This window comes from Phoenix dactylifera, chromosome 4 (assembly GCF_009389715.1).
Source record: "Phoenix dactylifera cultivar Barhee BC4 chromosome 4, palm_55x_up_171113_PBpolish2nd_filt_p, whole genome shotgun sequence".
NCBI lineage: Eukaryota > Viridiplantae > Streptophyta > Magnoliopsida > Arecales > Arecaceae > Phoenix > Phoenix dactylifera.
In genome coordinates this window covers 2,898,816-2,925,957 of record NC_052395.1, presented here as the reverse complement: position 1 = coordinate 2,925,957, position 27,142 = coordinate 2,898,816, and the positions used below count along the sequence as shown (strand labels likewise).

The 27,142-nt window shown below is 46.7% G+C and overlaps 1 pseudogene; it reads left to right on the top strand.

The window, feature by feature from the left end:
* The first annotated feature begins 491 nt into the window (after positions 1-491).
* Positions 492-27,142, top strand: LOC103712973 (annotated as a pseudogene).

Genomic DNA, 27,142 nt, shown 5'->3' with positions numbered 1-27,142 from the left:
GTGAGAGGGGAGCCGGGAGACACCAAGTTCCGTCCAATCAGTCATATGGACAAAAAATAGTATGATATGAAATTTGGCTTGTAGACCGACTTAGTTAGGGGTCATCTGTTCTGACTGGAGGTCAATTGCAAGTCTTTCAAGTCATGGGTCACCTAGCACCTCATAATTATGATATGACCAAATTAGATTTGTCCAAATCCTTTCCCAAAGCATAAAAAATTTGATTCGATTTGGATCCGGATCCGACCCGACCCGACTCCATCTTCAACCGGGTCGGATCTGAATCCAAAATTAAGACCCGAACAAAAAGTCAGGTCGGATCGGGGTCACCTCAGATCCGACTCGATCCGACCCATTTGCACTCCTACTTTTACTATTAGATTGACCGGACAAACCATACAGGTCCCGAGTAATGAGAAGACTAAATGACATATTAACTATAATATTTAAGCTTGGGACAATTTCAGGCGGCAATAAAGACAAGTAGCTAGATGAAAGGAGGTCCACGAGTTGATCCTCGTTATCAGCAGTTGAAAGACCTTCTCGCCAGCCAGAAGGCTCCCCTCCACCTCATTGTTTAGTTCGGTGGAAAGCGTGCAAGGTCGGTCAGGCCCACCGCTCGGCCGCTCATGCAACCTTATTTTTAGTCGTCAAGCCTCGTCGAGATGAGCTACAAGATTTTCATTCCATTTCCACTCGCATTTCTATAGCCCGAAACCTCGCGCGGTTGGGTTGGGGACACGCTCGCTCTCGCTCTCCCGCGCGCCGAGAAGATGGTTCACGGCGGAGCTGGAGAACCTCACAAACCTCCAGCCCCGCGGCGGCTGCGACGATCCCAACCACCCTTACTACTTCAAGGTTTCCCCCTCTCCTTCTTGCAGCAATCTCTGGTTTCTTGTTAACGATTCGCGTTCTTGATCGGATTCCAGGGTTTTGTTCGGTTCTTTTGAGGATTCTTGATGGAAATTTGGGTTTGTCCAGGTGAAATGCGAGAACTGCGGGGAGATAAGCCAGAAAGACGTGCGTGACGATGTCCGAATCGGTCCCTCTCCCCAGTGGAAAGGGAACTGCCAATCTCGTGCAGAAGGTTCTTCATCTTCGTATCTTGATGTTGGATCGTTCTTTGTTCGCTCGCTGTTTCTCGCTCTTAATCTTTTGTGTCGGTTTTCTTGCTAGTTTTTTTTGCTTGTGTTGGGGGAATACGGTTTTCCCCCAGTAATACAGTAACCCCGCCACCGGAAGGCTACGCAACCGACGACCTCGGACGACTGAGGTCGGCGCCCGACCCCAGAACATCCGACCTAGAGGATTTCCGACCTCAAAGGCCTGTCTTTGTCGACCACCTACTACGGCCGTACCTCTCCGAGGTCCGGCCAAGGGCCATATCCTGCCACTGCCCCAGCATTTATTACGCATGATCCCTGCAAACCCCCAATTCACTCAACAATTAATGTGAATCTCCGGCCTACACAACAATTAATGCGCACCTCCGGCTTACTCAACAATTAATGCGCATGGCTCCTATCATCTACGGACCCCCAGTTCTCCACGGCAAGTCAGCTCGGCAGAGTCCTGTCAGCCATGATAAGTCTGACCCCGGCCTCACCTCCGACATCAGTGCAATTACTTACTTGTTCGTGCACCAGATCAAGCAACGTGCCGAGCTGTACGACGGCCTTGCCCAGTCACATCGCAGGTAAACCGCCGCCCCCTATAAAAGGGAACCATGCTTCTCAGGGGAGGGGACGGAGAAAAAAACATTGCTGCTCTCATTTTCCTCTGAACACTGTTTTGCCCCCTCTGACTTAAGCATCGGAGGGCCGGCGCCGGAAGACCCGGCCACCGGCTTTTCTGCAGGCACCCTGACGGAGGACGCCGCCCGCCGACGGATCACCACTCCCTCGCGCCCGCCGACAGCTCCCCCTCCTCGACGGACGATCGCCCCCGGGTCCAATTTCCAGCAACAGTTGGCGCTAGAGGAAGGGCCCGAGTCGCGATCATGAAATTGAGAAGTAAGGGAGCCTCCAACATTTCCCGGCATCCCCCACAGAGTCCTGGACATTCCGTCCAGAATTCACCTACTCCGGCTGACCCGGTCCCTCAGGTCCAGCCGGAGCAATTCAATGCCCTGGTGCAGCAAGTCCAGGCCCTGGCGACTGCCGTCCAAGGCCTGCGGCGTGAGGAGGCCCTACCGACGCTCCCCCCGCAGGCCCAGATCTTCCCGGAGTCCCCTCCCGACGGTCCGATCCCCCAGGGCCAGAATCTTCATGGCTCTTCAAGAGCCAACAACGAAGGGCGGACCTCCCCCCAGAGAGAGCTGCCGGGGGAAGGTCTCAACAGAAGACCCCAACCCTCTGAAGTCGAATCAGGCCCAAACCACCGTGAGCCGGAGCAAACCACGGTGACGATTCCTCGGGTTGGGGAGCTCGACAGAAAAGTCGAGCACTTGGAGCGCCAGATTGAGGCGCTCCACAGCAAGAAGGCAAGACAGGAGGGGGATTTTGAGTTCGCCACCAAGTTCCCCTTCTCCCGCCAGATCGAAGATGAGCCGGTCCCCTTGAGGTTCAAAATGCCTCAAGTGGAGCCCTACAGTGGAATCACCGACCCCCTCGATTACTTGGAGAGCTACCGAGCTCTCATGGCCCTATAAGGATCCTCGGAGGCTGTGCTTTGTAAGGCCTTCCCGGCGACTCTTCGAGGGACAGCTCGACTCTGGTTTTTCGGGCTGAAACCGAGCACCGTATCTTCCTTCGAGCAACTCGGCAGACAGTTTGCCACCAATTTCGCGGCCAGCCGACGCCAACGGCGGACGTCAGATTCCCTCCTGGATATCAAGCAGAAGGAAGGGGAGTCCCTCAAGGAGTATCTGGACCGCTTTACCGCCGCCACATGGGAAGTCCGCGAGCTGGACCAGTCCATAGCCATGTCGGCTCTAAAGACTGGGGCCCGCTCTTATCGATTCCTTTTCTCTATCGAGAAGAGCTTCCCGGCCGACTTCACCGAGATGCTGGCCCGAGCTCGGAAGTATGCTAAGGCCGAGGAGGCGATCGCCTCCAGGCGGGGCGCAATCGAGCCCGCCTCAAGAAAGCAGAAGAAACGCCGCGAGGAGCGCGGCCGTCAAAGAAGCCGATCCCCCCGAGAGAAGAACCTCCCCCGACTGAGAAGCCCACCTCGGCAGCAGGGACAACCCCAGCGAAGGACCTCACTACGACCAAGGTCCCCACCACGGCCTCGGGCATACCCTGGGAGGTATGAAAATTATACCCCTGTCAACGCTCCCCGGGCCGAAATTTTGATGGAAATCGAAGGCCGGGACTTCTTCCGACCTCCACCTCCCATGCGGGATACGGGATTCCCACGCAACCCCAGGAAGTACTGCCGCTTCCACCGAGACCGCGGGCACGACACGGAGGATTGTATTCAGCTCCGAGACGAGATCGAGGCGCTTATTCGCCGTGGGGTGCTCAATCGGTTCGTTCGGAACCGACGCGAAGAAAGGAGGCCAGCGGAAAACGCAGCACCGTCCGAGAATCCGGATGACAACAGGCCTATCGCCGGCACCATCAATGTAATCGGAGAAGCCTCGGCAGGAGGATCAGCCCAAGGAATCTTCCCGAAGCGCCCGCGTACTGCTGAAGTCATTTCGTTCTCGGACGAGGATTTGGAAGGGGTTGAGACCCCTCACGATGACGCTGTGGTCATCTCCATGATTGTAAATAAATTCGATGTAAAACGTGTCCTAGTTGACAATGGAAGTTCAGCCAACGTTTTGTACTACCATGCCTACCAAAAAATGGGGTTACCAAAAGGACAATTCCGAAAAATTAATGCCCCACTAGTCGGGTTTACCGGAGACTCGATCCCGGTCGAGGGCGAGGTCAGCTTTCTTGTTACGGTCGGCCTCGCTCCTCGAGAAAGCATTGTGAGGACGGACTTTCTTGTGGTCCGCCTATCCTCGGCCTACAACGCCATCTTGGGGCGACCGGGGCTAAATGCCCTCCGAGCTGTGGTCTCGACCCGACATCTACTCATGCGATTCCCCACCGACCGAGGAGTAGGCGAGGCCCGCGGGGATCAGCTGGTCGCCAAGCAGTGCTACATGGCGGCTCACAGAGTGAAGCAGCCAACTGAGGCGCCGGCTCAGGCAACGGGTCCGTCGCTACCCATAGAAACTCTGGACGCAAGGGATAATCCCTGGAAGAAGCAAGTAGAGCCTGGTGAGCTTCTTGTTCAAGTCCCCCTACGAAAAAATTTTTCCGAGCTAACTGTGCAGGTCGGCTCCGGCCTTGGCGTCCGCGAAAGGGATCACCTCGTCAGCTTCCTGCGGGACAACGCTGATGTCTTCGCCTGGTCGCCCGCTGACATACCAGGAATTGATCCTGAGGTCATGGTCCATCGACTCCAGGTGAAGCCGACCAGCAGACCTGTGAAGCAGAAAAAGAGGGGCTCCGCCCCGGAACGACAACGAGCTGCAGCCGAGGAAGTAGACAAACTCCTCGAAGCCGGCTTCATCCGGAAAGTCTCCTACCCGGATTGGCTCGCCAACATAGTCCTCGTAAAGAAGGCCAATGGAAAATGGCGCATGTGCGTGGACTACACTGACCTGAACAAGGCCTGCCCGAAGGATAGCTTTCCCCTTCCAAGCATCGACCAGCTCGTGGACTCTACCTCAGGACATCAACTGCTGACATTCATGGACGCCTTCTCCGGATACAATCAGATCCGGATGGCGCCAGAAGATGAGGAGAAGACGGCCTTCATCACCGACAAGGGCACCTATTGCTACAAGGTGATGCCTTTCGGTTTGAAGAATGCTGGAGCCACGTATCAGAGGCTGGTCAGCCAAATATTTGAGGACCAGATCGGCCGAAATATGGAAGTCTATGTGGACGACATGCTGGTGAAGAGCCAAGTGGCGGAGCACCATGTAGCCGATCTCAACGAAACATTCTCCAAGCTCAGGAGGTACCGAATGAAACTCAACCCAGCAAAATGCGCCTTCGGAGTCACCTCTGGCAAATTCCTGGGCTTCATTGTGACCCAGCGTGGAGTTGAAGCCAACCCCGAGAAAATCCGGGCGCTGCAGGGGATGACGCCTCCAAAGACAGTCAAAGAAGTGCAGCGACTTACCGGACGGGTCGCCGCCTTGGGGAGATTCGTCTCCCGATCGGCCGAGCGCTGTCTCTCCTTCTTCAAGATCCTTAAGCGACCAAAGGACTTCCTGTGGACAGAAGAATGCCAGCAGGCCTTTGAGGAGATCAGACGCCTTCTGGCCTCTCCCCCGCTGCTCACCAAGCCTCAGCGGGGCGAGGTTCTCTACTTATACTTGGCCGTCTCCCCGATCGCAGTAAGCTCAGTCCTGGTCCGGGAAGAGGACAAGCTCCAAAAGCCAGTTTACTACATCAGCCGGGTCCTCAGGGATCCTGAGACCCGATATTCTAAACTTGAGAAGACAATTTTTGCCCTTATCATCTCGGCTCGGAGACTCCGCCCTTATTTTCAAGCACATACAATAGTCATACTGACCGACCAGCCTATGAAGCAAATATTGCAAAGGTCAGATCGTGCAGGGAGGATCGCCAAGTGGGCGGTAGAGCTCGGAGAATTCGACCTCGAATATCAGCCCAGGCCGGCCATCAAAGCTCAAGTACTCGCTGACTTTCTTGTGGAATGTACCTTGCCGGACGACCCCGAGCCACCATCTGTGCCTATAGACGGAATTCCGAAGCAACCGTGGGTCCTATATTCGGATGGGTCTTCAACTTCGGGGGGTAGCGGGGCTGGATTAATCCTCACCAGCCCAGATGGAGTGGTGGCCGAGCAAGCCTTACGCCTCGAGTTTCCGGCCTCAAACAACGAGGCGGAGTACGAGGCGCTTATTGCTGGGCTCAAATTGGCAAAAGAACTGAAAGTGGAAGATTTGAAGGCCTTCAGCGATTTCCAGCTGATAGTGAGCCAAGTCCAGGGAGACTTTGAAGCGAAAGAGCCATCAATGCAAAAGTATCTACAAAGAGTGCGGGAACTTACGTCCGCCCTAGGCTCTTTCAACATCCAGCACATTCCCAGAGCGGAGAATCTCAGGGCGGACCAGTTATCCAAACTAGCGACCTCCCGCATGAGCGAGCTTTCCAAGGAGACGACGCTCGAATATCTTCAGACACGCAGCACGGAGGAACCCGAACCCACCATGTGCATCGACTTCGAGCCGAGCTGGATCGACGGGCTCGTCCGTTATCTCCGGGACGGAGCCCTCCCTCAAGATGAGATTGAGGCTCACCGGATCAGGCGTCAAGCTCCACGGTATGTCCTATACGAAAATAGGCTTTATCGTCGATCATTTACTTCTCCCCTCCTCAGATGTCTCCGCCCCTCTGAGGCGGACTATGCCCTTCGAGAGGTCCATGAAGGAATTTGCGGAAATCACCTGGAAGGTCGGGCGTTAGCCCATAAGATCCTGCGACAAGGATATTACTGGCCCACACTCCAGAAGGATGCGACGGATTTCGTTCGGAGGTGCGACCGGTGCCAACGGAACGCCAACATCCAACGCCGACCTTCGGCCCTGCTAACCTCAGTCACCGCCCCCTGGCCGTTTGCCCAGTGGGGAATCGACATTCTGGGACCCTTCCCTCTGGCCACCGGACAAAGGAAATTTCTGGTCGTCTCCATCGACTACTTCACCAAATGGGTCGAAGCTGAACCTGTGGCCCGGATCACCGAGCATAAGGTGCGGGACTTCGTGTGGAAGTCCATTATTTGTAGATTTGGACTCCCCCGTATCCTTATATCCGACAACGGCCGGCAGTTCGACAACGTCCACTTCAGAGAATTTTGTTCTGAGCTCGGCATCGACCACCGCTTCACCTCGGTCGCCCATCCCCAGACAAACGGAGAAACTGAGGTAACAAATCGTACCATTTTGTAGGGACTCAAGGCCAGGCTTGATCGGTCCAAAGGACAGTGGGTTGAGGACCTGTACAACGTCCTCTGGGCTTATCGGACTACGTTCCGATTGCCCACCGGCGAGACCCCCTTTAACCTGGCATACGGCACGGAGGCTGTCATCCCACTGGAAATCGGCCTCCCCTCCCCAAGAGTGGAGCATTATGATCCTGACTCCAACTCTTCTCGGCTCATAAACAACCTGGATCTCGTTGAAGAGACACGAGAGGTCGCCCGGGTCCGTATGGCAAGATACCAACAGAAAACGGCTCAATACTACAACTCTCGGGTCAAGCCCAAGCTCTTCAAAGTAGGGGACCTCGTCCTCAGGAGGGCCGAGGCCTCTCAGCCAACTGAGCAAGGAAAGCTCGCCCCAAATTGGGAAGGACCGTATCAAATCGCCCGAGTACAACGACCCGGGGCATATAAGTTGAAATCCCTCGAAGGGACTCCCATTCCGCGAAGCTGGAATTCCGAGAATCTACGAATATTCCTCGGCCAAGGTCGGGACGCCTCGAAGCTCGATCGTAGAGTCCCAAACTCCCTCGACCTCGGGAAGCGTCGCAGGTCGGTAGCGCGTTCCCAGACCCACCGACCTGGCGCACGATCCCTCGATTAAGGTCGGGATGCCCCGAGGGTCGACTGTAGAGTCCCAAACTCCCTCGACCTCGGGAAGCGTCGCAGGTCGGTAGCGCGTTCCCAGACCCACCGACCTGGCGCACGATCCCTCGACTAAGGTCGGAATGCCCCGAGGGTCGACCGTAGAGTCCCAAACTCCCTCGACCTCGGGAAGCGTCGCAGGTCGGTAACGCGTTTCCAGACCCACCGACCTGGCGCACGATCCCTCGACTAAGGTCGGGATGCCCCGGGGGTCGACCGTAGAGTCCCAAACTTCCTCGACCCCGGAAAGCGTCGCAGGTCGGTAGCGCGTTCCCAGACCCACCGACCTGGCGCACGATCCCTCGACTAAGGTCGGGATGCCTCGAGGGTCGACCGTAGAGTCCCAAACTCCCTCGACCTCGGAAAGCGTCGCAGGTCGGTAGCGCGTTCCCAGACCTACCGACCTGGCGCACGATCCCTCGACTAAGGTCGGGATGCCCCGGGGGTCGACCGTAGAGTCCCAAACTCCCTCGACCCCGGGAAGCGTCGCAGGTCGGTAGCGCGTTCCCAGACCCACCGACCTGGCGCACGATCCCTCGACTAAGGTCGGGATGCCCCGAGGGTCGACCGTAGAGTCCCAAACTCCCTCGACCTCGGGAAGCGTCGCAGGTCGGTAGCGCGTTCCCAGACCCACCAACCTGGCGCACGATCCCTCGACTAAGGTCGGGATGCCCCGAGGGTCGACCGTAGAGTCCCAAACTCCCTCGACCTCGAGAAGCGTTGCAGGTCGATAGCGCGTTTCCAGACCCACCGACCTGGCGCACGATCCCTCGACTAAGGTCGGGATGCCTCGATGGTCGACCGTAGAGTCCCAAACTCCCTCAACCTCGGGAAGCGTCGCAGGTCGGTAGCGCGTTCCCAGACCCACCAACCTGGCGCACGATCCCTCGACTAAGGTCGGGATGCCCCGAGGGTCGACCGTAGAGTCTCAAACTCCCTCGACCTCGGGAAGCGTTGCAGGTCGATAGCGCGTTCCCAGACCCATCGACCTGGCACACGACCTCCCGACTAACATCGGGTGCCTCGAGGTTCGACCGTAGAGTCTCAAACTCTCTCGACCTCGGGAAGAGTCGCAGATCGATGGAGCATCCCCAAACCCCCTCAACCTCGGCGGGCGCCATAGGGCTCATGAGAAGCCCGAGCTCCCCGAAAGTCAAAGAACGACTCCGGAGGTTGGTGAGGAGATAAGGCCACCTACTCCGATACGAGGGGCGCAATTTTGGAAACACAAAAGGTACATCCTACTTGATGCTCGCCTTGTTATATTTACCTACGTATTGACAGTGAAACCCCGATTAAAATCGAGACCTTAATCTGGCCAAGGTCGGATTGTTTCTATAAGTCGGTGTAAGATTAATCTCCCACTGACCTTGTGCATGCTCCGTCTACCGACAATCTCCACCACAACTCATGTAAACCCTTATGGGCAAGGGCCAAATTCAGCCCCCATGCCCAGACTCCAATGTCAACCTGCGAAGATGACCTCAAAGGCCGAGGTGTTCCTTACAGGCCCCGACTTCGCTCGCCTGAATCTCGGGAGAGTCCGAGGGCAATGACTATGAAAACCCTGGCGACGATGTGACTATTGGCCTAAGCTCCCCTTTTAGGGGGCAACTTTCTTACGGACCTACGCCCCAGGAGCCAAGCTCAAAAGCTTGGCCGAGCACCCCGGTAGCGACCTATGTAGGTCTAGCGCGGCCCCACTTGGGGGCCCGAGGCCCGAACCCGGTGCCACGAGAACCTAAAAGCCAAACTTGGCAACCTTGGCGACCTTCGAATCCGAGCTACAAGACTTGGCGAGATTTCCTAAAGTCTAAGCTCGGAGCCCCCCCCTAGTTAGCGTAATCAGAGTTCGGACACTTATACACGTTGGAAGAAAGGTAAGACATAGCCAAAGAACATGTCTTTATTAATACTATCCGAAGGCTCGGATACAAAGTCGAGAGTCGGCGGAAGTACCGACCTCGTTTGCAAGCGAAAAAGACAAAGGGAAGAAGAATAAATGCAGAAGTGAAAGAAAAAGCTTCCATTAATAAAATGCCAAAAGGCTAAGTACAAAACTAGAGGCCAACCTTCTACAAAGTCGAAGGCCGACCTCGTTTACAATAAAGAGAGAAAAAACCAAAGTCCTAAGAGGCGGCGGCTCCATTGGCATCACCCTCGTCGTCTACGGGAATGACCTGCGGGTCTTCAGTAGGCGCGGGCTCAGGGTCTGCGGCGGGGGCCTCGGCTGGCGCCGCGGGAACAACCTCGCTGGTTTCGCGAGGTAGAGCCTCCGCCATCGCCGGTTCGGCTGCCTCGGCCTCGACCTCAGCAAGGTCTTCCTCGGACACAAGGGCAGCGGGGACCTCGTCGTCGTCGTCGGAGCCATACCCGAACTTCATCCTCGGATGGATTGTAGAAAGGTCAAGCTGGGAGCAATACCGGAACATCTGCCTCCGAAAGTTGTCGAAGCCCCGGAGGAACCCGTCCACAGTTTCCTCCTCTAACATATCGCGGAACTCTTCTGACTCCTTAAAGAGTTCCACGGCGTTCTCGGCCCGCTCGAGCGCCCTCTTCTCCCGGGCCTCGAGCTGCTCGATCTTGAGGCGGAAGACCCCGGCCTCGTACTTCAGACCCGCGACCTCAGACTGGGCCTCCCCCAGGCGTGCCTCCGAGGCACGCAGGGCCGACTTCGCCAATGAATGGGCGGCCCTTTCCTCTTCAAGCGCCTCGACCATGGAGAGTCGCCCGGCCTCGGTGGCTTCCCTTCGCGCTTCGGCCTCGGCCAGCGCCGCCTCCAGCTCGGCGATTCTCTTCTTGGCCGGCTCCAACTGCCGGCTGAATCGCCGAGTCTCTTCTTGAAACTCTTGGGCAATATACACCAGGGTGTCGATCTCGTAAACGTGCTGCAAGAGAGAAAGCGATTACGAGTTGGAAAACATAGTATATGCGCCAATAGCCTAAGGGAAACCAGAAGAACCGCTTACCCGAGCGGTATTGCGGTAGGTACCGTCGACGATTTCTTCCAGCGACTGCCTCCGGAACTCGGCCCGGTCTGCTGGAAGCATTACACGCCGAAAGACGGCGCGTGGAAGGCCGAGCTATCCTCAAGGAGCGGGGACCCCGGCTCGGCCGATTCCTCCCTCGGCCCCCTCGAAGAGCTCGGCTCCCCCGAGCTGGGGACCTCGGGGCCTCATCTCAGCTCGGACCCCGACCGCTGCGGCAGAATCACAGCTGGCCCCCGTTGGGAGACGGGGGCAGGACGAAGAGGCGCCGCCGAGGTATCAATGACCGCTGTCCGCCCCTGGTCGGCTGCGGAGGCCCCCACCTCTGGGCCTCCTGAGGTAGACGCGCCGGCCGACTTGGACTTCTTTCGGGGCTGAGGAACAGCCCCCCCGGCCTCGGCCTCCCGCCTCTTCAGCCTAGAGAAGAGGGATGTGTTGCTGGTCGGCATGTGGGGGATGTCTGAAACCAAAAAAAATTTTCTTAAGTGTCAGACCAGTGTTAGTGAAAAGAAGAAATAGATAAAAACAAAACGAGGCAACTATTCTTACCCTCGAGGCGCACCGAGCTCAAGCCCACGCTCACCAAGGCCTCCTCCCGTAGGAGCTCGGTTAGGTTGAATCCCTTCCCGAGGGCCCGTAGGGAATCCAAGACCCTCAGCTCCCTCCCCGAGGGCTCGGAGAGCCTATTGAGAGTCTTCAACCGAGGGTGCCCCCACCTCGGGTTGAACCCCCACGGCACCTCAGATGCAAGAAAGAAAAATTTTTCCTTCCACTCATGAATAGAGGAAGGGGCGCCCTGGAAGAGTGACATACCGCCCCGAAAGGCGAAGTATAGCCACTCTGCATCCGCCGGGTTTTTCTTTAATAAGAAACACCGGCGGAAAATGCTCACCGAGTTCGGAATCCCGTGCGCGAGGCACAAGGACAAGAACCCGATGATGGTTCTCCACGAGTTCGGAGCAAGCTGTGCTGGGACGAGTTGATACTCCACCAGCAAGTTGTTCACAAACTCGTGAACAGGGAACCGCAGGCCGGCCCAGAGCGTCTCGCGGTAAATCGCGATCCGACTTGGGGGCGGCCGCGTCACCCTGTCTTCCGGCCCTGCAATTTCGAGATGAAACCCGGGCTGGAAGAAGAATCGGGAGCGGATTAACTCCAGCTCCTCCCCCGATAAACTTGACCCTACTTCCTCCGGACCGAGACCCATTTTTACAAAAAATTGAAGTAAACTAAAAGATGAAGGGAGTAAGTAGGAGAAGAAGGGGAACCCTAAATAACACGGGGCAAGAACCTACAGAAAGAGTCGCCGGAAATCGCTCCGGGGACCGTCGGCAAAGTTTCGTTGGGAGGGAGAATGGAGGTAGAGACGGCAAAAGCAAAAGGCAACCAAATAGGACTGTTAGGGCAGACTCGTGGGGTTTATATAGACCCCCCCAACGGCCCGGATTGGCGGGCTTAGTTTCCATCCCCCGTCCGGATAGCGCCAGGTGTCGACCCTGGAGCCCGAAGCACCGCATTCATTCCAGATTGATATCTCGGGTACGCAACCGGGGCGCCGTCCCATCGGATCTCACGGCCTCATCATGGGCCCGCTAAACCGGATCACCTTGAAAGACGAGCGGACGTCACCCCCGCTCCCTTCATTTAATAAGCCTCAGGAACACGTGGAGCGCCGAGATAACCCCAGCCTTCCCGGATCGTTATTCCGCTAATACGAGATCGGAAACGTCCGACCTCAGATCATGCCACGTGCTCATTTCGGGGCGCGAAACGGCGTACCTATTTGAGGAGGCGGCTTCGGCTATGAGATCGAGGCGCCACCTTATCGGGCCCAGGGAGCCACATTATGAGCCCGCCATACAAAGTGATCTCGGAGATCTAAAGGGCGTAATCATCATCATGGCTGCTTCGAGATGCGTAAGGACGCAGACCCCGTCATAAAATCGCTGTATAAAGCGATCTCGACGGGCCAAAGGGCGCAATCCTCGCCATAACTACCTCGAAATGCCTAAGGGTGCAGACCTCCTCATAAATCCACCATATGAAGCGACCTCGAAGGTTCAAAGGGCGCGGACTTCGTTATAGAAGCTTTAAGCCGCGTAAGGGTGCGGGCGTGATCCCCTTCGGCCTCGATAACCACGATAACAACTTCTACTTCCCACGTCCGAGCCTGCAGCTCGAACTCGGAAGTCGGAGGGTAGTGTTGGGGGAATACGGTTTTCCCCCAGTAATACAGTAACCCCGCCACCGGAAGGCTACGCAACCGACGACCTCGGACGACTGAGGTCGGCGCCCGACCCCAGAACATCCGACCTCGGATCATCCGACCTAGAGGATTTCCGACCTCAAAGGCCTGTCTTTGTCGACCACCTACTACGGCCGTACCTCTCCGAGGTCCGGCCAAGGGCCATATCCTGCCACTGCCCCAGCATTTATTACGCATGATCCCTGCAAACCCCCAATTCACTCAACAATTAATGTGAATCTCCGGCCTACACAACAAATAATGCGCACCTCCGGCTTACTCAACAATTAATGCGCATGGCTCCTATCATCTACGGACCCCCAGTTCTCCACGGCAAGTCAGCTCGGCAGAGTCCTGTCAGCCATGATAAGTCTGACCCCGGCCTCACCTCCGACATCAGTGCAATTACTTACTTGTTCGTGCACCAGATCAAGCAACGTGCCGAGCTGTACGACGGCCTTGCCCAGTCACATCGCAGGTAAACCGCCGCCCCATATAAAAGGGAACCATGCTTCTCAGGGGGAGGGGACGGAGAAAAAAACATTGCTGCTCTCATTTTCCTCTGAACACTGTTTTGCCCCCTCTGACTTAAGCATCGGAGGGCCGGCGCCGGAAGACCCGGCCATCGGCTTTTCTGCAGGCACCCTGACGGAGGACGCCGCCCGCCGACGGATCACCACTCCCTCACGCCCGCCGACAGCTCCCCCTCCTCGACGGACGATCGCCCCCGGGTCCAATTTCCAGCAACAGCTTGCTCTGTTCTCGGGTTGTTCGCGTTATAGCTTTTCTCATATCCATGATTTTTTTCGTTCAAGATGAACCCCTCAATCTAGGTTTAGCTTTCTAATCACTGGTGATGATTCTGATATCAGCTGATGAGGTTGTCAATGATATGTTAACTAGGGTCTTGTTGCCATTAACTGTTGAGGAGAGTGGGAGGAAACAAGAAAATAAAAGAAATTGTAGAACAATTCAAGGCTTTGAGGCGCATAAAATCGCTTTCTTTAAGATAATATTTGCCCCCACTCAAAGGAGTTTGCTAATAGGTTCCTAGCAAATCACCCCCAAGATACAACAAAGCCTTAGGAAATTCTGCAGATAGCAATTCTGAAGAGATTCCAAAAACTCTCCTGAAAATGTTTTAGAAGCTAAAGGAAATAAAGGTCTTTTGATAGAATTGCCGGAAGTGGGGAAAATAACATATTGCATAGTAAGATCTGGGCAAGGCTCTCTATTTATAGAGACTTGATGCCCCTTCCCAATCGGTGCATCTTCTATTTCAGAATAATCCACCTTTTTGTTGCATCTTTGGCTAAATAGAGACTTGATGCCCCTTCCCAATCGGTGCATCTTCTGTTTTAGAATAATCCACCTTTTTGTCGTATCTATTGGCATCAAACTGATGTACCAATTCGGTACAACTCTTGCCAAACAAATAATTTAAGTTGCTGCAATTTTCGACTTTTATTCGTAACCGTCCGTAAAGCAAAGAACGATTCGCACAAATTGCCAAACTTTAGATTTGAATATTATATCTTCAACAGTCACTTTAAAATAACAGTTCGTGTTATATCTTCAACGGCCACTTTAAAACAACTGTTCGTGTTATATTTTCAATAGCCACTTTAAAGTAATTGTTCTTGTTATATCTTCAACGGCCATGTTAAAGCAACTGTTCGCGAGGTTTGATCCGGAGTGATTAATAATTATAGTAAACTATGAATTTACTATTTTTATATTACAATCTATTATATATTTCCAACATTCCCCCACTAGATAGTAATATTAAATTTTCTTTAGTTTCTAACAATATAACCATGCATACATAAAGATATTTTTCGATTTAAACCTTCACTTAGTATAAATGTCTCAAAGCTCTAATGAAGTTATTGGTGGCCGAAGCTTAAACCAATGCTTCTTTATTAGAACCAGAAACATTACACACATAGTTATATTCAGTTTCATTGAGAAGTTGATAACTTGCTTTAGCACTATTGTGGCCATGTGCTAATCCTGGTTTCATGAATATTTACAAGAGTAAACCCCAAACTCTTGCTAGAAGCGACACCACTTCTATATTCATATAGGTGGGATCCCATTTTTATTTGTGTCTCTGTTACTGTAGACACTTAAAATAATTTGAATTCCATTAAGAGTTATAACTCATCCTTGATTAACGTAACAGTTAGCACTAATTTTCTTTTGGGACTCAATGTAAGTATTAGTGCTATCAGTCACATAACAGTAACTTGTTATTACCCTTTAAACCTTAGTACTAGTTTTTTTTTTTTTTGCTAGAGTAAGGTTGGGTTACCATTACCGGTGACTATTTACAAAAGGGGAAACCCTTTCTAGCCGATGTAATTTTCACCAAGTCTCTTGACAAACCTTTGGTTAGCGGATCTGCCAAATTATTGCTAGATCTTACATAAATGATAGTAATAATTCCATCCATTATTAATTGTCTGACATATTCATGTCTTAAATTGATATGTCTAGATTTACCATTGTAAACTTTACTATATGCTCTAGACATAGTAGCTTCACTATCACAGTGCAAAGAAATAGGTGGCATAGGTTGTGGCCATAACTTAATGTCTAATAACAGATTTCTCAACCATTCTGCTTCCTTTCCGGCAGCTGCCAATGCTATAAATTCAGATTCTATGGTTGAGTGTGAAATACATGTATGTTTTTTAGAGGCCCAACTAATCGCTCCACCACCAAGTGTAAAAATCCATCCTATCGTGGATTTATTATCACTTGCACTTGTAATCCAACTTGCATCAGTGAATCCTTCTAGTACAACTGGATAATTAAAATAGAACAATCCCAATTCAATTGTTTTCTTGAGATAACCAAAAACTCTATTTATTGCTTTCCAGTGATCTGTACTAGGCATACTGCTGTATCTAGAGAGTTTGCACATAGCAAATGCAATATCTGGCCTTGTACAATGCATAACATGCATTAAACTTTCAATAGCACTGGCGTATTCAAGCTGTGCCACTACTCTGCCAGAATTGTCAGTCAATTTTCCATTAGGATCATATGGGGTACTTGCTTCTTTTATTCCTAGATGTTTAAATTTCATCAACAATTTCTCAATGTAATGAGATTGATTTAAGGCATATCCCCCACTATGTTTCCTAACCTTTATGCCTAAGATAGCATCTGCTTCATTAAGATCTTTCATCTTAAACTGAGAAGTCAGATACTTCTTAGTTTCAGACACACCTTCTAAATTGGTTCCAAAAATTAGTAAGTCATCCACATAAAGACAAATGATCATGCCATAATGTTGAGTAAACTTTGAATAAATGCACTTGTCAGCATTGTTATGTGTAATTCATATGATAAAATTACTAAATCAAACTTTTCATGCCATTGTTTTGGTGCTTGCTTTAAACCATATAATGACTTGACCAATTTACAGACTTTTCTTTCATTTCCAGGAAGAACAAATCCTTCTGGTTGTTCCATATAAATCTCTTCATCAAGATCACCATTTAAAAATGCTGTTTTAACATCCATTTGATGAACATGCAATTTATAAATTGAAACTAATGCCATAAGAACTCTAATGGATGTTATTCTTGCCACTGGTGCATAAGTATCAAAATAATCTATGCCTTCCTTTTGTGTAAACCCTTTGGCTACTAATCCAGCCTTAAAGGTTTGTAAAGATCCATCTGTATTGTACTTCTTTCTAAATACCCATTTGCATCTAATTGGCTTTGATCCTTGAGGTAAGTCCACTAGAACCCAAGTATTGTTAGACAATATTGAGTCCATTTCATCATTTATAGCCTCTTTCCAAAAGGCTGCATCTCTTGATGACATTGCCTCACTATAAGTTTTAGGATCATCCTCAATATTTAATAAAATGGGTATTTTCTTGAGTACAGTGGTTCTATTACCTTCAACAAGAAAGACTATAGATCGAGAAGAAATGAAATCAGGACCTAAATTCTTTTTTTTTCTATTTCTCTGACTTTTCCTAGGCTCCAAAGAAGTATTATGCTCCTTCCTTTTATTATTCTCATGGTTTGACATGCTGGGAGTTAAGTCAGTTTGTGAGGGTTGTGTGCTATCAATTGTAGGAATAGACTCAGGCACAAAATCAGTACAGAATTTATCTTCTATAAATTCTGCATCTCTAGTTTCCACTATAACATTAGACTCTAGGTCTAACAATCTATATGCTTTTGAATTTTGAGCATATCCCACAAACACACTTTTAATTGCTCTTGGCCCTAATTTGGTTCTCTTTAGACCAGGAACTCTATAAAAGGCCAAACACCCCCACACTTTAAAATAGTCCAGATTTGGTTTTCTTCCTTTCCACAATTCATAAGGTGAAATTTGCATTTTTCTGGATGGAATTCTATTGTGAACATGACATGCAGTGAGCAATGCTTCACCCCACAAATTTAAAGATAACTTAGCATTTAAAATCATTGCATTAACCATGTCAATTGAAGTCCTATTTTTTCTTTCAGCCAAACCATTTTGCTGAGGTGTATATGGTGCTGATTTTTGGTGTATAATACTGTGCTCTTCACAATAAGCAGAAAATTCATTAGCAAAATATTCTCCACCTTTATCATTGTGAAGAATTTTAATTTTCTTTTCCTTTTGATTTTCTACTTCTGCTATATAACATTTAAAGAAGTCAAATGCTTCGTCTTTGCTTCTCATTAAATACATATATGTGTATCTTGAGCAATCATCTATAAATGTTATAAAATACCGTTTGCCACCTCTTGTTAGATTTCCATTCAATTCACAAATATCGGAATGTACCAATTCCAATATTTGAGTATTTCTTTCCACCTTGGGAAAAGGCTTCTTAGTGATTTTTGCTTGAAGGCAAATTTCACACTTATTATTGTCTTTATGCATATAAGAAATATATCCATGCTTTTGCATAAAATGTAATGACTTAAAATTTAAATGTGCTAGTCTAGCATGCCATAAAGAACAAGAATCAATAATATAAGCAGAATGTGATGATACTTTATTAATATTATCAAGACTGAGTTTAAACATACCATTACAAGAATATCCCTTCCCAACAAAAATCCCATTCTTAGAAAGGACCACCTTATCAGATTCTAGAACAACTTTAAAGCCTTTTTTACATAACAGACTAGCAGATACAAGATTTTTTCTAATTTCTGGGACATGCAGGACATTTAACAAAGTTTCTTTTCAGAAGTAAATTGAAGTTCAACAATTCCTTTTCCAAGGACTTTTGCGGGGTTGTAATTTTCCATTAGTACTTCTTGACCAACAGCAGCACCTTCATAACTCTTGAATTGATCTCTATCATTGCAAACATGAACTGTAGCGCCAGAGTCAAGCCACCACGCAGACGATTTGTTGGTCGTTGCCATATGTATTTCTGTAATCATACTAATTTGCATTACAAAATCCATAGCAACAAGATCTTTGATCTCTTCTTCCACCATATTTGCATTGTTTTCATTGTTGGTTGAACCTGGACTGACTTTCTTTTCATTGTGATGATGCCTACACTCATGAATATAATGGCCTTTCTTTCCACAATGATAACAAATTTTATTCCTTTTGTTAGGATTGTTATTCTTCTTGAAGCCAGAACCTTTCTTTTGCACTTGGAAAAATTTCTGGCTTCTTTGGTTTTTGTTAGACTCCTTTTTACTAACATAATTCACGTTAGAGTTCAGATACAGAGCATCTCTTTTTCTAGTTTTTTCTTCAATCCTTAGATGCTTTTGTATCCGTTATGTTTAAATCTTCTGTCATGTGCAGAAGTTTCTTCCTATAATTATTCCAAGTGGGAGGAAGTTTTGCAATAATTGCCCCCACTTGAAGTGACTCAGGAATAATAATTTTAAGATCACGGAGTCTGCTAACCAAAACTTGCAATTCATGTACTTGATCCATGATTGGTATGTTATCAGTCATCTTAAATTTAAAATATTTCATAATCAAAAATTTGTCCGCACCTTGCTTTTCAGTTGTATACTTCTCCTCTAATGCGTTTCAAATTTCTTGTGGAGACTTCAAAGAGACATAGAGATCATAGAGACGATCTGATAATGTGTTCAAAATGTGGCCTCGCCAAACAAATTCATCATCCTCTCACTTCTTTCGTTCTTCTTTGACTTGATCAGAATCTTATGGAGTTTCAGGAGGAATTGGTTGTAGACTTGGATTTAACACATAAGCGATTTTTAGTGCAGTGAGAAGAAATGCCATCTTGTCTTTCCAACGAGTGAAATTAGTTCCATCAAATCGATCTAACTTGATGAAATCTTGATTCATGACTTTGAAGGCAGTACTTGATTCAAAAGCCATTGCGAATATCACCTTAAAATTGTTGAGGAGAGTGAGAGGAAACAAGAAAATAAAAGAAATTGTAGAACAATTTAAGGCTTTGAGGCGCGTAAAATCGCTTTCTTTAAGGTGATATTTGCCCCCACTCAAAGGAGTTTGCTAATAGGTTCCTAGCAAATCACCCCCAGGATACAACAAAGCCTTAGGGAATTCTGCAGATAGCAATTCTGAAGAGATTCCAAAAACTCTCCTGAAACTGTTTTAGAAACTAAAGGAAATAAAGGTCTTTTGACAGAATTGCCGGAAGCGGGGAAAATAAAGTATTGCATAGTAAAATCTGGGAAGGCTCTCTATTTATAAAGACTTGATGCCCCTTCCCAATCGGTGCATCTTCTATTTCAGAATAATCCACCTTTTTGTTGCATCTATTGGCATCAAACTGATGTACCAATTCGGTACAACTCTTGCCAAACAAATAATTTAAGTTGCTGCAATTTCCGACTTTTATTCGTAACCATCCGTGAAGCAAAGAACGATTCACACAGATTGCCAAACTTTAGATTTGAATATTATATCTTCAACAGTCACTTTAAAATAATAGTTCGTGTTATATCTTCAACGGCCACTTTAAAACAACTGTTCGTGTTATATTTTCAATAGCCACTTTAAAGTAACTGTTCCTGTTATATCTTCAACGGCCATTTTAAAGCAACTATTCATGAGATTTAATCACATGAGGTTTGATCCGGAGTGATTAATAATTATAGTAAACTATGAATTTAAGATTTTTATATTACAATCTATTATATATTTCCAACATTAACTCATTTCCATCTATGTCCTTTAGATATCTAGCTTGATATTTATTTTGTTCAATCTTAGCTATCTTTGAATGTTGGTCTTGATGATTTTGTTATTACAACGGTCTCGAGACACATGGTTAGAAGTAAGAAAATGGGAATTGATGAGATCTTTTTTTCCAGCAATAAACTGTCTTCAAAGAAATGCTTGATACATTGAAGACTTCAGTTCCATTGGCAAATCAATCTTACGTTTCTGATAAGCACTAGAGTATTATTTGAAAGATCGAATAAGAGTTTTGGGCTGTTAACTGGCTGGCCTCATCTATTTTGTTTTATCATTAGGATTATAAAACTATAAAATCATGAATGGGCTGGCTTCTGCAAATGTTTGTTGGTCAGAGTAGGCTTTAAGTTGCACGAATGTTAAATCTGCCACACCGAAGGTGGTTCTCAACTATCTTCCCCTTTTATTGCGTGCCTATTTATGTTCACACATTTGTTGATCACATATTTGTTCCCAATACCTACAATTATACATGGAAATGTGTGTAGATATTTCAATGAACAGAGGGAGGCTTATGTTATCAATTAGAAGAAATTCTACAAAAGAACACTGAACATGGAAATTGACTAATAACTTTTCTAATTAAACCGCCCTGCCATTGGCTGCAAGTGCAAGAAAAGATGGATCTTATGTTTTGTAGAAATTGTATTGAAGAGGTACTTTCTAGAAGTGAGCACTTTCATTATTGTCTTAGGATAACGAGCAGTCTGACAAGTAGATGATGGGGGTTGAAAAATGGGTGTTGCAGGTGCTTTCATTTTTTTATTAGACCCTACTGAACTTTGAGGAACATTGCACTTTATATGATTAAGCTATTGATGATGTGGACCTGACAAGCCTAACATGCCTTACACTTGCAATTTGACCCCTTATATTCTTCACCTTTGTTATAAGACTTAAGTTAACCTTGTTTTTTTTCTTCTTTTTTTACTTATATATCTATTCTTCTATGTTATCAAATCGTACCTCCAAGAAATGAAGGACGGCAGAAAACATGGTTGCCATTTTGATATCAAGAAGATAGCAATAAAGAAAGGCAATCTTCTTGATGGCTGAAACAAAATCCTTAAATCAAGAGGCCCACAGGCTTGCCCCAGTGTTTAAAGAGATTATAGCAGTAATAAAATAATTTTGCTTTTGCTAGATGGGATAAAATTTACATGCTTATTCTCTTTTTCACACTTTTCCATAAATAATTTTTTATGATCTGCACAAAAATCATATATTGAATAGGATGAGATGCTTGCCATGATATAAGGATCTAATTGTCCACATCTATTAAAAAAAAAAGGTTGTAAGATGACATAAAGAAACATTTTAATCGCCAACTTATCGAATTATGTAGATGGGATAAATGTTTCTCCCATCTCCTCACCCTAACTGCAAATAAGTGTCCACCTAGAATGCTTAGAGTGAAACCAAGATTTCGATGGAGCATGATGCTATATTCTTCTCATCGAAGTACCATTCTTCCTTTTATTGAAAGAACAACTAATAGGGGCTACTTTGCGGATCTCCCTTCTATGCTTTCTTTTATGTAATTAGAAGCTTACTCACCTCCTCACTTTCATCTTCATTTTGTTATGGAAATTTTGTTCCTATATCCTCCTTTTACATGCACTAATTACCCAACTAGGTCTCCATCTCAGAATTTAGTTTGAGTCAAATGGAAATCATTTTAGAAATCTAATCACCTATTCATTACAATTACCCAAATCTAGTTTCAGTATCTAACTAGTCTTTTGGTACTTTCCATACCAAGAGCATGTTAAAGTCATTCTCATCCTAGCACTCCAACCAACACGCTATCAAAAGACATTACTTATTGCTATCTGCGATCATGTATACATGTCTCCACTATGCAGCCTCCAAACAATACCTTAATAAAGCCGTCTCCTTTATTATTGTCAATACTCTTTAAATTGGGTTACATTGGCTGGTGTTTTGAAATTGAATGAAGTAAATAGAAAGATTGGTGATGGCAAATTTAATTGGAGTGGTCCAAAAAAACAAGGAGATAGAGGGAGGCCGTTCCAATTGTGAGTTACCATGTGAATGACTTTGTTAAATCTTTCATGCACAACAGTTTTTGCCAACCACCATCTGTTTGAGAAGAAAACTTACAAGTTAGTATAGCAGCACACTTGCCTCCCATCACCATAACTATATTTGCTCCTCAGCATCTGAGCTGAACCCATCAATAAGAAGCTTGCAAATATCTTCTGTTTATCTTCAGAGTTATTATTATTTATTATAGATGCAATTCTGATAACCTTTTATTATTCAAAAACAGAATCAATAGATAGATAATGAATCTATCAAATTTATCCAAGAAGATACTCTTAGAGACAATCAATCTACCAAACTTCAACTTGATGACAGCATCTGCTGTTTCCACGTTTTACTGAAAATCTTTATACTTGAAGGGAATAAAAAAATAAGTGGTGTCTTCTTGTCTTTTCCTTGGTTACCACCAAACAGACCTTTTTTCTGTAGCTGTTCATTGATAGAACAAATTGGGTGTTAATCTTATGTTTAAAAAAAACTCATTTCTAGAAGCATTAGGGAGTGAGCGAAAGAAAGGACTAATTGGAGTGTCAAATGATTTTAGTTCTAGAAACAAGGAGTTGAACATTTGTTGGTAGCCTTCCATACTGATGTTCATCTTATATACCTCTGACACAGTGGGATATGGCTGTATTGCATTTCCATCTGCATTTTCTTGCTGTTTTTGTCTTCTAAATGCATTGATGCATCCTGCAAGAACATTTAAAAATAGAAAAAATAATTATTCTTGAACTTGTTGCTTACAGTTCCTGATCATAAAGAGCTTTGCTATGGGGCCCAGCTATGGTACCAAAACAATGTCATATTTCATGAGGTTGTTGGTATAATTTGCAGGATTAGTGCAATACACTGTGGGATTATGGTGTGAAGCACCAATTCCCACCATGCACATGGCAATGGACTTTTCTTTGGTAGCAGGGTTGGGCCCCAAGCCTTTTTATGACAACAAATGACTTGTTCATTTCTTTGGGTAATAATCTTTTTGGGCAACTTATGAATATAGTGGCAGTTAGTCATATGTAATGTGGTACAAATCTTTGTTTGACACATAATTAGAAAGCATAGCTATCTCAAAAGAGGCTACCAAAAGATATTTGATGCAGGAGTGTTTTATTATTTTATACATTTTGCCAGTTAATTTTAGATGTACCAGCACTGCCATATCTCTTTGTCTAGTGCAAGCTATGTGGGAGGCAAGGATCAATTCAGATGATTCCTGGGCATGGTCAACCATTGACTCGTGAACTTAGTCAGCGTGAATCGACCACCAGATTGATGGTTTTTGACTGCAGAGGCTTTGAACCTGTTGGTTTCTCTTATGGTGATGGATGGATGGCTGAATCTGTAAGTATCTACTGCTTGTAGCTTTTGCAGTCTCTGTTGCACAACTACTTCTGGTATTGCATTCAACTCGTACTTATTTCCTAGCTTGTCACTCTGGATATACCTGTTCAGTACATTCAGCTCCTGCAGAACTATGGTAACATAAGAATTTGCCTGTGAACTAGTTCTAATTGCACCTTATATTGCAATTCATATAGATGATAACGGTGCAGCATTTATATAGTTACCTCCTTTCAAACACATGGTGAAATTTGTGAACTATGTCAGTGATGGTGGTAAATATTGAAAATTTTATTGGATTCTGCCTTGATGAACGAGATAAAATGATTGGTGGCTGTGCATGAACAGACACAATGGTGTGTGAGTGAGAATGTCCCAGAAATTCTATACTGGGTGCTGCGCTTGCTTTGAAATCTCGTTTTTTAAGAAAGATCAAGTGGTTTTTTGGGTTGTGAATGAAATTGATTCTTGCTTTTCAAGTGAGGTTGATTAATTTTGTTTAGGGTTGTAAGGAAATTTGATCTGAATGCTAGTGAAGCTCATGAGTGCACTAGCATGTTGATTGAAACGAAAAATAAGTGATGCACGTCCAAGAGTTCTCTTATTTTTTAAGGCCTGTTGTCCTCATGTGTGTTTGCAGGGACAATATGAGCAAGAATAGGAAATGGTTGGCTATTGTTGGTGATGGGAGGCAAAATGGATCATCCTATTTCGGCATGGAGTCTCCCAATTCCGGCCAGGCTAACCTCGGCCTCGCCAAGAACCAGGTAGACCTCGGCCCTGCCAAGAACCAGGCAGACCTCGGCCCCGCCGGAGGCCAGAGCCGACCTCAGCCCACCAGAGGCCAGAGCTGACCTCAGTCCGCCAAAGGCCGAGCCAGCCTCCACCAGAGGCCAGAGCTGACCTCGCCAAGCACATGTCGCGGCCTCCAAGCCTGCCCAACTTCGCGCGCAGTCGAACCTACGCGCACACCCACACCCACACACGTGGCCGAACATCCCAACCTGGCCAACCCCTTGCTTGCTGACCATGCCATGACGCGTCAACCAAGGGTCATACCCTGTCTCACCTGTCAAGGGTCATACCTTGCCACACCTGCCAAGGGTCATATCCTGCCGCACCCGCCGACACGCCATCTCCAGCTATTGGCCAGCTGATCACATCTCAGCCCAAAATTTCAGATAACAGCCGCCACACTCACCCGATAAAAGGGGATAGAGAAAGGCCCTCGGTAAGCTGGGATAGGCATTCCTAAGTTTCTACAAGCTATTTTGAGCTAGAAGAGGCCATCAAAGGCACTCAGAAAGCCTTTTTCCACAAAAAAGTCCGGCTAACTTAGCCATTGGAGGGCCTTCGCTGGAATTTCCGGCCAAAGCTTTGTGCATGTATCCCGGAGCGCAGGGAGGTGGCCATCTTGCTCCTTTCCGGCCGGCGTCTTCTCGGAGGTATTCTGGACCACCGGAGGCAGCCCCCTTTCTCCATCCCCGGCTGGCATCTCCTCGGCTCCCTTCTGGCATGGTCGCCCTCAGGCCAAATTTCAACCACAAACAGTTGGTATCTTCAAACCAGGTCTTTAATGATCATTCTGGAGCGATGGTGCTAGAAACTAAGGCTGATAGACAAAATCAATTATGGGCTGTCCAACCAAGTGCAGTTTATTTGCTCGCTCACTTGGGTCAAATTGTAGTCTTGACTTGACATACTTAGCAGCCAGTGTGGGGCATCAGAAGTTACACTAATAGAACGTAGAATATAGATTTATTTTATAATTTACACGAGAGAGCTTAATGATCCCATACCTGCTAACATTTAATGCCAACTCTTTTTCAAGTTGACATTTGTTTTCTTTGGAAGCATGTAGATTTTGTCAATTTTATAGGAAGTTATAAGCTAAGTAACAGAATTTTGCCATGTGAATGTCTTAACATGCAGAAACCTCAAGTTCTCTAAAACGTTGAATCTGGTCTCTCGAATTGATGGGAGACAGATGTTTTGGCATGGCCTCCTTTTAATGCACTGTGCTGGAAGTTAATCAGATTTATCCCATTTTCTTCTTCTTCTGTTACTGGCCATTTTTCTCCGTTGTTTCTATTCCCTCCCCCTTTTATACTCCAGAACCCTTGAAATGATTCATTGAATATGTCATCTGTTGAATAATCATAAGGACAAAGGGGTTCTCAATTTTGAAGAGCATGTCTAATGGGTTTGATGCTGGTTGACTCGAGGACATGACATTTTTCTTGCTGGCCACATCTGTTGATTGGAACATTGATACCAAATTGTACAATATTCAAATGCATAGTCTCTAGGTAGCTATAAGCGGCAGCAGATAGATATCATCAGGTTGTATTATATATTTGATTTAAATACTAATGTCGATGGTAGTTAGTGACAGTGGTTTTTCAGGTAATGATAACTTTCTGTAGTACTGTAATTGTATCTGTGTGTATGTCCTGGTAGAATTTTGGTACACAGAATCTTGGTGCTTCTGTACTAATAATTATGTTTCACCATCCATGAGACCCTAACTCTTGCTACAGCTCCATGAATTTCATCTGTATGTTAGCTGCTTTGCTTAATAACTTGATGTGCATAGATTTGTCACTGTAAGTTTTGCTTTATGGGTTCTCTCCAAGTGACAATCTGTTGATCATGCAAATCCTTAATGTTCCATAGAATGGACGAATGATCAAGATGTGCATGTCTTAAAAGTTTTTTTTTTTCAAGTAAAATGTGTATAGATCAAAAGGTGCTACTTGCTGTGTCACGTATTCTGAAACTTAATGTTGAGGTGCTATCATGGTCTCTAGATAAGTGTCACTCCATTTGAAGTGGATCTATCTGGAGGTGAGTTTGCAGACTATGATGAGAAGGGAGAATGCCCAGTTGAGGTAACCAATCTCCGGGCACTGTTTAGAGTGGTAAGCTTGACATCTTGGGTCATGGATTATGTTTTAAATCAGCTGATGACTTGCCGACTATACCAGTAGCAATTAAATTCGAGCGAAAGCCAATATGGCTGGTTGAATATATCACATCCACAGTATTTAATTATTGACATCTTTTAATGTATATTTACAGGTAAAGAAGCAAGAGCAATGGCGCAACACTGCTTTTGTTTGACGGCAGTACTTTATGAATGCTATGTCACAGGATGTACACAAGTTTTGCCATGATGCTACGAGACCTGTTATCTTCTACCATGATAGTACGTACTTCCTATCATCCCTTTGTTCATATGCTTAATCTTCATGAATCTTGTGTTTGCACAAGCCATTTGATGGTTAGATTCTGTTATGAGACTTTTGACTTGTAAGCTAGGGTATTGTTTCGAAACATTTTAATGATTCCCTTGCTTTTTTGGGCTGCGGAGCTTGACGTGCCACCTTCAGTTTTTGGGGCGCGCTACTTGGCTGCTTTTGGTAGTTGAAACTCGTTGACTGGTTGTGTAAAACCTGGTTATCTTTCTCATGGATCTCTTGATATTATAGCTTATTATGCTGTTTTTCATGGGGGCAGCAAAGAATTACATTCACTTAGAGCAAGACCCAGACCTATGTTAAATTTTGCTTAATGGATCTATACGTACAATGTATTGAAGGTAGGAGAACTTATATTCTGTGAATAAAAATCCTGTTTTGTTTTTTTGTAATATGTGAATCAGGATCTATGTTATTTTTTGCTTAATGGATCTATATGTATTTTG